Source organism: Bufo bufo, chromosome 7, assembly GCF_905171765.1.
Source record: "Bufo bufo chromosome 7, aBufBuf1.1, whole genome shotgun sequence".
NCBI classification, from domain to species: domain Eukaryota; kingdom Metazoa; phylum Chordata; class Amphibia; order Anura; family Bufonidae; genus Bufo; species Bufo bufo.
Genome location: NC_053395.1, coordinates 224,670,645 through 224,686,580, shown reverse-complemented (window position 1 = coordinate 224,686,580; position 15,936 = coordinate 224,670,645).

The following is a 15,936-nucleotide window of genomic DNA, read 5'->3' as shown; positions in this document are numbered from 1 at the left end:
TGTATATAGAAGAAGATAAAGAACTAGCTGACTGCCTCAATGAATATTTCTGTTCAGTTTTTACAAAGGAAAATGAAGGAGAAGGACCTCAGTTAGGAAAGAAGACTAATGAATCTTTTGATGCATGTGTCCTTACAGAGGAAGAGGTTCTAAGTCAGCTGTCTAAAATTAATACAAATAAGTCACAGGGGCCTGATGGGATACACCCAAAGCTATTAAAAGAGCTCAGCGTTGAACTAGCAAAACCATTAACAGATTTATTTAACCAATCGCTGGCAACAGGAGTCGTCCCAGAAGATTGGAAATTAGCAAATGTTGTGCCCATTCATAAGAAAGGTAGTAGGGAGGAATCGGGCAACTATAGGCCAGTAAGCCTGACATCAATAGTGGGGAAATTAATGGAAACCATACTTAAGGAGAGGATTGTGGAACATCTAAAATCCCATGGATTGAAAGATGAAAAACAGCATGGGTTTACTTCAGGGAGATCATGTCAAACTAATCTTATTGATTTTTTCGATTGGGTGACTAAAATAATAGATGGAGGAGGTGCAGTAGACATCGCTTATCTAGACTTCAGTAAGGCTTTTGATACTGTCCCACATAGAAAGCTTATCAATAAAGTGCAGTCTTTGGGCTTGGACTCCCATATTGTTGAATGGATTAGGCAGTGGCTGAGGGACAGGCAACAGAGGGTTTTAGTCAATGGAGTATATTCAGACCAAGGTCTTGTTACCAGTGGGGTACCTCAGGGATCTGTTCTGGGACCCATATTGTTTAATATCTTTATCAGCGAAATTGCAGAAGGCCTCGATGGTAAGGTGTGTCTTTTTGCTGATGACACAAAGATTTGTAACAGGGTTGATGTTCCTGGAGGGATACACCAAATGGAAAAGGACTTAGGAAAACTAGAGGAATGGTCAAAAATATGGCAACTAAAATTTAATGTTGATAAGTGCAAGATAATGCACCTGGGCCGTAAAAACCCAAGAGCAGAATATAAAATCAGTGATACAGTCCTAACCTCAGTATCTGAGGAAAGGGATTTGGGGGTCATTATTTCAGAAGACTTAAAGGCAGGCAGACAATGTCATAGAGCAGCAGGAAATGCTAGCAGAATGCTTGGGTGTATAGGGAGAGGCATTACTAGTAGAAAGAGGGAGGTGCTCATGCCGCTCTACAGAGCACTAGTGAGACCTCATTTGGAGTATTGTGCTCAGTACTGGAGACCATATCTCCAGAAGGATATTGATACTTTGGAGAGAGTTCAGAGAAGAGCTACTAAACTGGTACATGGATTGCAGGATAAAACTTACCAGGAAAGATTAAAGGACCTTAACATGTATAGCTTGGAAGAAAGACGAGACAGAGGGGATATGATAGAAACTTTTAAATACATAAAGGGAATCAACAAAGTAAAAGAGGAGAGAATATTTAAAAGAAGAAAAACTGCTACAAGAGGACATAGTTTTAAATTAGAGGGGCAAAGGTTTAAAAGTAATATCAGGAAGTATTACTTTACTGAGAGAGTAGTGGATGCATGGAATAGCCTTCCTGCAGAAGTGGTAGCTGCAAATACAGTGGAGGAGTTTAAGCATGCATGGGATAGGCATAAGGCCATCCTTCATATAAGATAGGGCCAGGGGCTATCCATAGTATTCAGTATATTGGGCAGACTAGATGGGCCGAATGGTTCTTATCTGCCGACACATTCTATGTTTCTATGTTTCTATGTTTCTATGTTTCTATGTTTCTACAGCTTTCTGATACGCTCTCTGCTAATTCCTCACCATTTTCAAGATCTCTGTTTGCAATTAGGGGAATATTCTTGTTTGCATACGGTGTTAGAAATCCAGATTCCTGATATAATATTTCATACAGCTGAGAGCTCAATACAATTGTATCCATTCTAGACAATCCCCCCCAGATTGATACATTTTCCCTGTATGGATAGATTGTAACAAAGGGCAAGAAAGAGATCTGTACAGCTGCTGCTGATTAAATCAGAGCATTGTCTAGACTGGAAGCAATTGTAACAAACTCTCAGATGATAAGTATTAGGCTACTTTCACACTAGCGGCAAGGAACTCCGGCAGGCTGTTCCGGCGGGTGAACAGCCTGTCGGATCCGTGCTGCCGCTAGTGCACGCGTGCCCCCGGACTACTGCTCCGGCTCCATTGACTATAATGGGGGCGGGCTGGAGTTCCGGCGGCAGCACATGCCGAGAGGTGGCTGGAATAAAACTATGACATGTCACCCGCCGGAACAGCAAAAATGCTTCCGTTCCTGATAATACAACCATCTGCATCCGTTATGAACGGATCCGGTTGCATTATCTTTAACTGAAGCGTTTTTTTTCCGGTATTAAGAGCCTATGACGGATATCAATACCGGAAAATATTAACCCTAGTGTGAAAGCACCCTTAGGCTAGGATTGTTAGCCTCTAGAATGTTCACGTTCATACTTCATTACATAAAACAGGAAAATCCAATTTTTCGTCATCCATCCTGTGATGGCTAACCTCCGGCACTCCAGCTGTGGTAAAACTACAACTCCCAAGATGCACATTTGCTTGGCTGTTCTCAGAACTCCATAGAAATAAATGGAGCATGCCGGGAGTGGTAGTTGTACCACAGCTGGAGTACCAGAGGTTAGCCCTCACTGTCCTATACTATGACTATGCATGTCTGCCGTAAATGACTGAGAGATGCAAGTCCCACCTCTGGGACCGGCATCTATGTTTACAACCGTGATAAGTCAACCCCCCCCCCTTTCCACCTTTTGCAGCATCCAGTCAGGCAGCTATGGAAATCTATGGCAGCTATGAGTTAGGCTACATGCACACGACCATTGTGTCTTTTACGGTCCGCAAATTGCGGATCCCCAAAACACGGATGGCGTCCGTGTGCATTCTGCAATTTGCGGAACGGCGCGGACAGCCATTAATATAACTGCCTATTCTTGTCCGCAAAGCACGGACAAGAATAGGACAGGTTATATTTTTTTTTGCGGACCACGGAACAGAGCAACGGATGTGCGGCCCAATTGAAGTGAATGGGTCCGCATCCGAGCCGCAAATATTGCGGCTCGGATGCGGACCAAAACAACGGTCGTGTGCATGAGGCCTAATGAATACTCCTTTAGTAAAACTAGTCCAGAGTCGATAAAATTCTATTCAGCCATTCTGTAACCAAGCGTTCATAGACTCTCGAATGACACCTCCGTCTATTAATGCAGTGATTCGGCAGATTGGCCCTTTGCAAGTCTTGAAAAACTATTTGAAAACCCCTATGAGATTTTAAAGGTTGTCAGCAAATATTTTTGCATGCCATTAGTCCAATACTGAAGGCAGGCAGCTTATAGATTTTTGTACGCGTAACATTTTGAACAAAGCCGTAGCTAGAAAAATAAAAAGATAAAAATAAGGTAAACGAAAAAAAAAAAAAAAGAAATGAAAAGGAGAAAAATAAAATATTTTTGCACGATATATAAGATGTAAAGACAGGTTAACTGTGTCTGTGTAAAATCTTCGCGCATTCAGGCTTTGTTTACTGAAAGAGGCGCACCATAGGGTGACAACGTATACACAAGAAAACTTAAAGTTACTCCGATTGTAAGCTCACCTTTAAGTGTTGTGCAAAGTCATAGGCACAACACTATTTTTGGGCATATCGGGAATAGTTAATCATTCCCCGGTCATCATGCAGCCACGGATGCAGATTTCCTCGAGTGAAGGGGCCTGAAGCCCCACGGAGGATTGGATATGCAGATGCTGAAAGAATTATCCCTCGTTTCAAGGACGGACCGGCCGATGGAGGTTATTAGCAATCTTTAAATCTTTATCACAACGCGTTTCAGGGATAGCTTCCCCTTCTTCAGGTGAAGATTGCTAATAACCTCCATTGGCCAGTTCGTCCTTGCGCCGAGGGATAATCCTTTCAGCATCTGTGTAAAATCGGGCATTTGTAGTTCCACAGTAAAGCATTACCGACAAATCCCACTTATAATATCTTGTCCCCGTGGACCCTTTATGTAAAATAGCTCCCAATATCCCGTGTAGGTTATTACTTGCATGTAAGGTTATCACACATCGAACGCATTAGTTCAGTTTACATGTTTCTTCACTGATGTCACAAAAATAACAAAGGAAAGAGCCGTGTTCTTCATTTTAGATGGGGCCTTAATGGCTGGCCAAAATATTATTAGAAAAATTAGAGACACATTGTAAACATTTTCTTTATCCTGGAAAGCAGCAATGTTTAGCGTTACTTTATCTAGAAAATAAATAGCAGTGACTCAGTGCTGCCCAATAAATACACAGAGAAATTAAGACAGCTCGAATGCACAGTAACCTGTGTCTGATATACAATAATTGTAGTCTTAAAATGTGAAAGAGAGAGACTAGTATACAAATGTGTGTTTTATATATATGCGTTGTCTAAGGGGTACTCTTTCTCATTATGGCGATCCCCTAGTATGCTGAGTATCTGTGTGCAGTGATGTCCCTCTGGGTTTCTGGGAAAGGTATTTAAATTATCTTCTTTATGTGTTTTTGCTATACTGATGATATATCCTCAGATGAGTAGCGAGGAGCTATCACATTGAGGTGAAGTGGGATAGCATGAGCTATAATTATACCTACTTGCTACTGCACAGCAAGAAGGTAAACAGTAAGGAGAACACAGCATCCATATGAGTGCTGCTTTATTTTCACACAGCTGATTGACAAAGATGTCTTCCTGCCTTTTAAACATGCTCATGTAGAAAAGCTATGAAAATAGCTAAGCCAGCCTCCGATCTGCAACTACGGTAGCTCTTTCAGGACAAAGGTCTTTATCAGAGTAAAGCAGATGAGAACAGCTTTTCTGGTTGCAAGGCCTTAGGGGGAACCTCTAGGTGGGTACTATTTCTTTTATGGAGACCAATTGATATATGTGATGACTATCGTAGGCTAGAGAACATTCCTATTAATTTCTGGGGAAAACATATGCAAATTATCATGTCTAACATCTGCTGGCATCAGATAGGTTTAGGAAAGCTAATTTGAACATTTTCCCCAGAAACCCAGAGGGGCATCGCCTGGCCAACAATACTGCACACACATACTTGGAATACTAGGGGGTCTCCATAATGACAATGCATATATATTGTTGACAAAACACACATTTGTATACTAGGTGCTTTCTCTCTCTCTAGGACTCAGACTTTTTCTGGAAAGCTGAGAGAGAGAGACTAAGAGAGACTGAGAGAGATTAGTACCTTCCTTTGGGTTTTTGGGAAAAATATATAAAAATTTGCACATCTTACATTCTCTGGCATCGGATAGACTTAGCTTTCTTTTCCTTTTTGAATGTACTCTAATTTGAATATATTTCCCAGAAACTGAGAGCCAGCTTTGCCTGGCCTACAATCCTACACACACAAAGTGCACATACTAGGCACTCTCTTTAATAACAAAGTAACCCATAGTCTGTCTGTCTCTCACCATTTCTCCTTCTTTCTCTCAAACCAGTTCTCATGTTTAACTTGTACTACTGAGAGACTTCAGAGAGGTAAGCATATGTGATATGCACTATTGTGTATATGAAATGCCTTGTGTGCCATATGGCCATATTAGCAATGTATCTTAGTGTTATCACAAGCAGACTGTCACAGTGTTTTGATATTTCAGTTGAGTCAGTATCTTAGGCAAGATGTTGAGGGGCCTCACAGGTGGTCCACACAGAATATTGATGAAATGCAAAGGTTACAGCAAGAAGCACAATGTATATGTTATATCTTGTAATACACAGTATTATGTGATATTTTGATGCCAGTGAAGAGTTAACTTCCTAGAAATGCAGCAAAGGCTGGGTTGAGTCAGCATAGGGATCATGCCACTGATATCCCTACAAAAGGCACATATTCATTAGAAGTGATAAGTATCAGACTCATAATCACATGGAGGAAAAATGCTGTGTGAGAGATACTGTCTTAGTGTGATCTGGGAGATTCCTGCATACTGTTAGCTAGCAATTGAGGTGAGTGACACTAGCCATGAAGATGCTTCTCAGGACCAGATGTTCACTATAGAAGAGTAGATGCCATAACTTAAAGAGGTTGTCTCACTTCAGCAAATACTGTATGTAGAGAAAGTTAATACAAGCACTTACTAATGTATTGTTATTATCCATATTTCGGACTGTTAGAAGATATAGTTCAGGTCTGAGGAGTTGGGGGTTTCTCGGGGAACAGTCAGTTTAAGAAGCTTGATAAGTCTGCCTGAAAAGATGTGTTTTTAAGGCAGGTTTGAAGGTAGCGAAGTTGTGAATTGACCTGATATTCCGGGGCAGAGCATTGCAGAGAGCAGGTGCAGCTCGAGAAAAGTCTTGAAGACGGGAGTGAGAGGTACGAATTATGGAGGTTATTAATCTTAGGTCCCTACTCCCTAACAGAATGGAGGAGCACGAGTAGGGTGGTAGACATAAATGAGGAGAGAGATGTATGGAGGTGCAGTGCTGTGGAGAGCTTGGTGGGTGAGAAGTTTGAACTGTATTCTGTGGTGGATGGGCAACCAGTGAAGTGACTGGCACAGGCTAGGGGCATCAGTATAGCGGGTGGATAGACAGATGAGCCTGGCTGCAGCATTTAGGTCAGTCTATGTAATATATTAGTAAGTAGCTTGTATTACATTTCTCTACATGATAAATGCCATTTCCTGAATTGGTACAACCCCTTTAAGGGTAGGAGAAAGCTGCTGATACCCCTTATCCTGATCACAACAAAAACCGTAGAAAAGACAGGTCTGAGATAAAACCAGCCAAGTACACAGTGCAGAGGCGACTATGAGCAGTACTATGCGTTGTGAGGAGAGGGAGCCCCTGATTGGAAATGGACAATTGAGAGGGTGTGCGTTGGTCACGAGGAAGGAGAAACCTCCACCTGGGGGTACCTGTCAGAGACTGTCCACATGTCGGGGATTCCATGGCCCAAACTTCAGCACAGCTATATTCACTTCCAGAGAGAGTGTCGATACCCATGGAAGTTAGGCACACTGCAAACCAATGTAGAGAGCAAGCCGTTGTCATTTAAAGACACAGTGTCTGCATTTAACCTGTTGTGCCCTCTGTGAGAGACTGTAGCCATTAAGCTTGTTATTCCACATTAAACTGTGACCACTAAGCCTGTAACCCCTTGTAAAAACTCTGTAAGCTTGTTACCTCAAGTGTGAGACCCTTATTTGTGTCACATTCACCTGTTTCCTTGAGTGGGAAGCCATATATACCTCTCATGATCCAAAAAGATCCTCCTTTAAGGATTTACCCTTACAAAAATATGGTGTCTCACAAAGACCTCATACAGCAGCACACAAAAAGTCTATGGGTATTCCAGATTAACAAAACCTGGATAAAGTTATCTCCCTTCGTTCATCTTTGTAATTATGATCATAGTATTCAACTCTTTTCACAGTAATTTTTAAAGTACAGGTGCATTTGTGAACATAAAACATTATAGGATTTATGCTTTTTGAGTACATAGGTTTAATAAGTCACTTGAAGCCTTACATCCTCTGCATCGACTCAAGGTTAAATGGTAAAATACTGGTTTCTTGAAATCACCACTAGAGGGAGCTTAGGAGTTTGTGGCAGACAGGTTTATTATTGAGTTCAATGTATACACAGTACACGCTCCCTCTAGTGGTACCTGCAGGCAGACAATATTATCCAGTGAAAATATAAATTTATGTCTACTCAGGGGATTTAGAGCTCTGACCGCTATTAAACCAGCACAGAATTTGGAAATATTTCACTAAACAACTGGTGTTAAAGGTGGACGTTCACTATGAAGGCTGAATTTTTTTTATCATCCAAGCAAACAACTCTTTTGCGTTTGCCTCCCTGGTTAAAAAAGTGTCCTGAACTGACCATGAGGACATCAGCAATAAACATCATATAATGCCACATGCGGAAGCTACAAAAATAAAGCATTGTATTTAGTAAAGGTCACAGGATACAAGAAAAGGCCTTTGTTTCTTTATTTAATCCCCATAAAATTTTCCTCAGACCGAGGAAAGGTAAAGTCATTGAACGCGGTCCTAGGAGAAAGAAACTGGACAGGTCCGACGGGCCGGCATTAAAAAGAGGAAACTGCTGAATGCATTATGACGTTGCTGCTCCTTCACAACCCTCTCCAAAACAGAAGAAAAGCAAAGGCCGGGGGCCAGGAGCAACCGAATGTCCATCTCTCTCTTGGCATCTCAGTACGCAGCTATGGCAAGAATGATGATGATAGATGATGTACTGTACAGCCCTCTCTGCTGCTTTGGGTTTCAAGGAAAGTGTTGTGCGATGGGGAAGAATCTAAAAAAATGACATAAAAATATAGTAAAAACCAAAACAGAAGCTACAGAATAAATCACCACTCCATGGTGGTGGGGGGAGAGATGAAGAAACATAATGAGGGAGGTGGCACTGATGGAGCTGAAAGCTCTGGTGATGTAAGGCTCCATGGCAATAATTAACCCAGAGAAAAAAATTATAATAATGCGATTGCATTTCCATGTTTATTAAAGTAAGTGTTTTTGTGAAAAATAAACTGACACTGTAACATAGGAGCCCTGACATTAAAGGAGCACCCAACGACACTGGCTGCATACATGTGACTTCAAGGAGTGGAACAGGATTAGAAAAACATTGTTTGTGCTAAAAACAGCACCGCATCGGTCTACAGGTTGTGTGTGGTATTGCAGCTCAGCTACATTCACTTCCCTCTCAGCTACAATACCAGACATGACCTATTGACAGGTCGGGCACTGTTTCTGGAAGAAAGCAGTCATGTTTCCACCATTGCAGGGCATATTGCTAAAGTAGGCCTTCAACTCTACCTTCTCATTACATATGTTTTCATAAATTAGTATTATATGTGAACATTTTCCAATAGCCTGTAGTCCTCCATTCCCTCCCTGCTCCTCAATACCCAGAAAAATCCATCTTGAATAATGCAGAGAACAGAAGACAGGGAGGAGGAAGATGCAGCTGCAGATTCCTTCTTGCTAAGACTGCCCACTGCGAGAGGGGAGGCGGAGCTGAAGTAAGCAGAAATCTGATTGGCTCAGAGCACAGCAGTAGCCTCTCACCAGGAAGAGCCCAGCAACTCATCAGGCATAGAGAGCAGGAATATGCATTTTCAGAACACAAAATGATGGAAAAAGACCCATTGAGTTTGTATTTGACTCTGACATTGACCTCAGCTCAGCTCCATTCCTGCACCTATCTCATCCCTTGTTGTGTTACCTGGTACTTGTTGTTCTTCTCCTGCTGACTGGTGGTTTCATTTCATTCCGCAGCTAGTTGCATCCTGACTGACTACATTCTTGGCTACACTACAGCTCCCAGCACTCTTGAATGGAAAAGTCCATGCAAGGGTAAATTCCTTAGGTAGAACAGTCCCAAGAAAATCAGGGCTGTCACGTTAAGGCCTCATGCACACGACCGTTGTGTGCATCCGTGGCCGTTGTGCCGTTTTCCGTTTTTTTTCGCGGACCCATTGACTTTCAATAGGTCCGTGGAAAAATCGGAAAATGCACCGTTTTGCAGCCAAGACCGTGATCCGTGTATCCTGTCCGTCCAAAAAATATGACCTGTCCTATTTTTTTGGCGGACAACGGTTCACGGACCCATTCAAGTCAATGGGTCCGTGAAAGAACACGGATGCACACAAGATTGGCATCCGTGTCCGTGATCCGTGGCCGTAGGTTACTTTCATACAGACGGATCCAAAGATCCGTCTGCATAAAAGCTTTTACAGATCTAAGTTTTCACTTCGTGAAAACTCAGATCCGACAGTATATTATAACACAGAAGCGTTCCTATGGTGATGGGGACGCTTCTAGTTAGAATACACTACAAACTGTGTACAAGACTGCCCCCTGCTGCCTGGCAGCACCCGATCTCTTACAGGGGGCCGTGATCAGCACAATTAACCCCTTCAGGTGCGGCACCTGAAGGGGTTAATTGTACTATCATATCCCCCTGTAAGAGATCAGGGCTGCCAGGCAGCAGGGGGCAGACCCTCCCCCCCTCCCCAGTTTGAATATCATTGGTGGCCAGTGCGGCCCCCCCCCCTCTATTGTAATAATAGGTTGGTGGCCAGTGCGGCCCCCCCCTCCCTCTATTGTAATAATTCGTTGGTGGCACAGTGTGCGCCCCCCCCCTCCCTCCCTCTATTGTAATAATTCGTTGGTGGCACAGTGTGCGCCCCCCATCGGCCCCCCCTCCCTCTATAGCATTAACAACATTGGTGGCCAGTGTGCGGCCTCCCATCTCCCCCCCCCCCCATCATTGGTGGCAGCGGAGTTCCGATCGGAGTCCCAGTTTAATCGCTGGGGCTCCGATCGGTAACCATGGCAACCAGGACGCTACTACAGTCCTGGTTGCCATGGTTACTTAGCAATAGTACAATAGTAGAAGATTCATACTTACCTGCTGCTGGCTGCTGCGATGTTCGTGTCCGGCCGGGAGCTCCACCTACTGGTAAGTGACAGGTCTGTGCGGCGCATTGCTAAATGAACTGTCACTTACCAGTAGGAGGAGCTCCCGGCCGGACACAGACATCGCAGCTCCCAGGTAAGTATGAATCTTTTACTATTGTACTATTGCTAGTAACCCGCTGCCACCAATGATCGGGGGGGGGAGATGGGAGGCCGCACACTGGCCACCAATGTTGTTAATGCAATAGAGGGAGGGGGGCCGATGGGGGGCGCACACTGTGCCCCCAACGATTTATTACAATAGAGGGAGGAAGGGGGGGGGGGCGCACACTGTGCCACCAACAAATTATTACAATAGAGGGAGGAAGGGGGGGGGGGCGGGGGGGCGCACACTGTGCCACCAACGAATTATTACAATAGAGGGAGGAAGGGTGGGGGGCGGGGGGTCGCACACTGTGCCACCAACGAATTATTACAATAGAGGGAGGAAGGGGGGGGGGGCCGCACTGGCCACCAATGATATTCAAACTGGGGAGGGGGGGTCTGCCCCCTGCTGCCTGGCAGCCCTGATCTCTTACAGGGGGTTATGATAGTACAATTAACCCCTTCAGGTGCGGCACCTAAGGGGTTAATTGTGCTGATCACGGCCCCCTGTAAGCGATCGGATGCTGCTTGGCAGCAGGGGGCAGTCATGTACACAGTTTGTAGTATATTCTAACTAGAAGCGTCCCCATCACCATGGGAACGCCTCTGTGTTAGAATATACTGTCGGAAATGAGGTTTCACGATCTAACTCATATCCGACAGTATATTCTAACATAGAGGCGTTCCCATGGTGATGGGGACGCTTCAAGTTAAAATATACCATCGGATTGGAGAAAACTCAGATCCGATGGTATAAAAGGGACTCCAGACTTTACATTGAAAGTCAATGGGGGACGGATCCGTTTGAAATGGCACCATATTGTGTCAACGTCAAACGGATCCGTCCCCATTGACTTGCATTGTAATTCAGGACGGATCCGTTTGGCTCCGCACGGCCAGGCGGACACCAAAACGACTTTTTTTTCATGTCCGTGGATCCTCCAAAAATCAAGGAAGACCCACGGACGAAAAAACGGTCACGGATCACGGAAAAACGGGACCCCGTTTTGCGGACCGTGAAAATATACTGTCGTGTGCAATAAGCCTAAGTAAAATGCTGCAAACTCTTAGGTCTCATGCACATAATGTAGTCCTGGTGCAGGTTTTCAATGTGTTTTGAAAGGTTCAAACTAAGCGCAAATAAATAAAAAAAAGTATTTTTTTAAAATAATTTTTTGCCCTTAGGGTCTACTCCTGTAATTGGCTGTAAGTTGCCCCAAACTGCCCCTGGGGGCTGAACCTGGGGGGGGGTTTAAGAAAGGGCTCAGAGTGGGATAAAAGCATTAAAGAAGCCCACCCTCGGCAATCTCCAACCGCTCCTGTTCTGATGCTTATCTTTTGGTCAAGGCTCAACACCCAGGAAATGCCTGGAGATGCCTGCTCAGTTTATCGGTGGCTAAAGTGGGTCTCTTCTAAGGTCAGTGACTGGCCGAACAGGATTGTCCGAACAGGATTGTCTCATGAAGACAACTCCTGTCCATATGCACGGACATCCCCTTCCGGATATCCTCCTTTTCATAAGCTAGAAAGGCTCCCGTATCCTTAACTGGCCAGTCATCTGAATGGTGACCCTTTACTGTATGCATTGATGGTCACAACTTCTACTGCTGGTAGCAGTGCCCACAAAGATAGCCTTGGCCAGATTCTAAGAGGGGTAGTCTCGGATGACCCCTTTAATGAGGCCATAGCATCTAAGTAGAGTCTCACCTTTCAGAAGATGTGCCCTGTGGTACCCATTAATCAGTAGAACAAAGGGTCCACAATGCTCCTCTGAGCTCCTTATTCTATCTTCTTGCAACCTGGAGATGCAAAGTCTGTAGGATTGCCCATTCACGGTGATGATCCCAAGCAACTAGCAATGATGACACTGCAGTAAAATGTAGCTTTGCTCCAAAATGCAACATTTTGGCTACAGACAGCATTTTTGGACAGTGTTTTTGGGCCAGGTGGACCGAGACCAGATGACGTGCACTGTTTGGATTTTTATTGGAATGCTGCCGTCCTCTGTTTTTTCCATTTACTTCAATTCACATTCACTGTCATGGGATGTTCTAGCCACTGATGAAGGTCACAAAGCCCTGCCAATGACAAAAATCACAAAAGTAATTATTGAACTATTTCTCAAAATCATCATCTCTTGTAGATCCAGGACTGGAGATCATCTTTCCAAACTCCATGTGTCATTCTCAGCCAGCCCATCATGTACAATCCTGAAATCTTGGTACTTCATCGGCGACCTTTAGGATTTTTAAATTGCAGGATGTTAATTCGATGAAGAAATGGGCACCCACCTCTCGTGTTGAGATGGGAATTTTTGCAATTAAAAAAAAATTGCTGGGTCATCAACACTCATCCCCTTCCCCACTCTTCCACCCTGATATCAAACCCCCCACCATAATCATGCTCCAGAAATCTTCCCATGAAGGCAGAGCCTATCTACAAAATCTATAGGCATGGCATGGGTCATGTCACATATTGTACGGCGCAATATCTCGCCCAGTTTAAGGTTCTTTCTAATGGTGATTTTTTTCTTCTTCACGAGATGATGATACAATGGTGATATTATGCCACCAAGTAGCATCACAGCTTCTGCAGATCACATCCAGAGTCGCACCACGCATGAACGCACAGCCCATTGTTTCCACCTCATTAGTAGCCTATCAGTAGGAGGTGTTGTATTTCAGGCTTCCATTATTTCGGACCATCCTAGTGAGATTAATGCTTGTACAGTTCCTTCTGCAGACATCACGAGACGACGTATGGGGTCTTCCATTGTCCTCCTCTCCTGCGTGTTGACATGACTCGGCTGGAATGTTCTGTCGATTGTTGTCTAATTTATGTGAATACTCAGGTTGCCTTCCTTTCTTTTAACTTGCTGCCCATTTGGAGATGTCTTGTTCCAGAGTGTGACATCACTAGACTCCCTGTCTGCCGGCAGACATAAGGTGATATCATAGCATGACCCTGTTCCTCCAATCATTGGAATTGTGCAAGATAGCATGGAAGAATGTGCCAACTTGAGCTACGACCTATCCATACGATGCCCACGGTGACTCTTGAAGAGGAGCTGTCACCTCTCCTGACACATCTGGTTTAGTAACTACTTGGAGCATCTATATGAAATGCCAGCTGTCTGCAATAAAGGTCCAGCTGGTTGTTACCAGGTGGGGATGTGTCTCTGCATAATCTGACACTATCCAAGAAGTGCTGCGAGTGTCAGACTGTGCAGGGACACCCTCAACTGGTTACAACCAGCTGGATCTTTATTGGAGACTGTTGGCAATTCATTTATAAACTTCTAATAGAAATAACAGAGGAGTAACTGAACAGTGATCTTGGCAGGAGAGAAGATGGACATTAGAGACCAATGGAGAGATACTGGGATCAGGTTATCAACAGGCTTGGACAATTTGAAAAAGATGGAAAATGCCCACCTGGCGCCTCATTTTAACCAAAATTTTCTGGTAGGATGCAAACATCAAAAGGGGGAATCACAGGTATGTTCTACATAATGGGTAAGTGGACTGCAGTGCATTGGCATTCATTTGTGATATCAAGGTGACAGAGTTCCTTTAAGTTGACCATAGCTGTAGGGCAAACATGCCCTCCACAACTCGCCATAGACATGCATGCTTGGTTCGGCAGAGATGTGTGGTCAATGAAGAGAAGGGAGTTATAGAGCCATACACCTTATATTTCCCAATGATTTCAGCAGGACTCCTTGACCATCTAATGTGTATGGGGGTGTCCTGAATTTCCCCTACCAGAGTAAAGAAAGGTCGCCCATGCTTTTTAACCTCTTCGTGTTGAGAACACATGCATGCATGGCCAAACAAAGCGTGCATGTGTGTGGAGATGTCAGGTGGAATAATTAGCGGTTGAATCAACATTTGCACTGGAAGCATTGGAGGTGTCCGGCCATCATAGCCACTGTCAGACTCCTCTGTGAACAAAGGTTCGACATGTTTGGATTCAGCATGCTTGATTTTTTCATATCCCCTTAAATCTGTGGATTTGGCCACCATTTGTACGCAACTTTAAGGCCCCCAGAGAATATTGTTGGCCAAACTTGTTGAGTCTTGTGGGGCAGGACAACTATCAAATGTGTATAGGGGACTTTCTAAGAAGGATCGGGCAGAGGATAAGCCGCAGTCAGAGATGTCAAAGGGCGATTGCAACAACTGTATGGAGTCACCTCAGATAGACCATCAATTCTGGTTCCTTAATGTCTTCTCGTCCACCAAGGTTCACTTATTTATTAATTCTCTGATTCCAGACTTAATTAACATTCTTCCTCCTGTGCCCAACAGTTATTAATGGCGCTATTGGGTTCGGACATTTGAAGGAAGTTCTCATGAACGTATCTTCACACAAGCCAAGTGTGAAACAACTCACCCTCCAGACGCAGAACATACTTCAGTCTTGGTTTTCCATTTCATCGACATCATCTTGATCTGTTGGGTTGAAGGCATCAAAGTTCTTGAAATAGTTTTGCCTCCCACAGTCGTTAATGGGTTTCTTGGCTGCCGTGTTGTATTCAGCGTGTGGGTTCACATGGAAGGGCGGCCAGCGATGAAGATTCAGGTAAATGAATCAGAATATAGATCTAGAAAACCTCCCAGATGTGCTATGTCCTTATCTAATCTGAAGCCTAGCTTATCATTTACATAATTTCCTTCCTATCGCCTACAGACAGGATATTTCTGCTTCCCCGGCGGTGACTGTAATCTGCTCACGTAAAAAAAATAAAAACAAGACAAAAATGTTATCCAAATATTTTGGTTTGGAATATGATGGGGTCTAAATCTTAGAGCCCAGTGCTAATCAGAATCCAGATCCCATGGAGAAGAGCTAAGTGTTAGGTTCCATTACTGTGCACATGGCACCAGTGTCAGACTGGGGAGGATCCTGGTGGCACCCACTGAAAGCTACTGGTTTTATGAGACTGTGGGAGTGACTGACCCAAGGGGAAGAGATGGAAAGAAGGGACACTTTTGGACACTTTGATGCAGTTTCTGTGACCAGGTGACAAAAGATACCACAATTTCCAAAATGGCTGCTGCTATTCGGAAAATTGAGCGCAAATTGGATTGGCTAATGGTGGTTCCCATACACCTTCCTGTAGGTCATTTTCTTTCTACTTTACCTGCTATAAGTCATTCCGACTTCATCGGTTGTAATGAAATAAACTTTATAGGGACCTGTCTGCTCTCCTGACGTATTAGTATTTACTTGTAGGGCTGGACTGCTCATCTAGCAATTCTGGAAAATCCCAGATGGGCCGGTGCCAGAGTGGGCTGCCCGCTCCTGGGGTGTTGCTAGG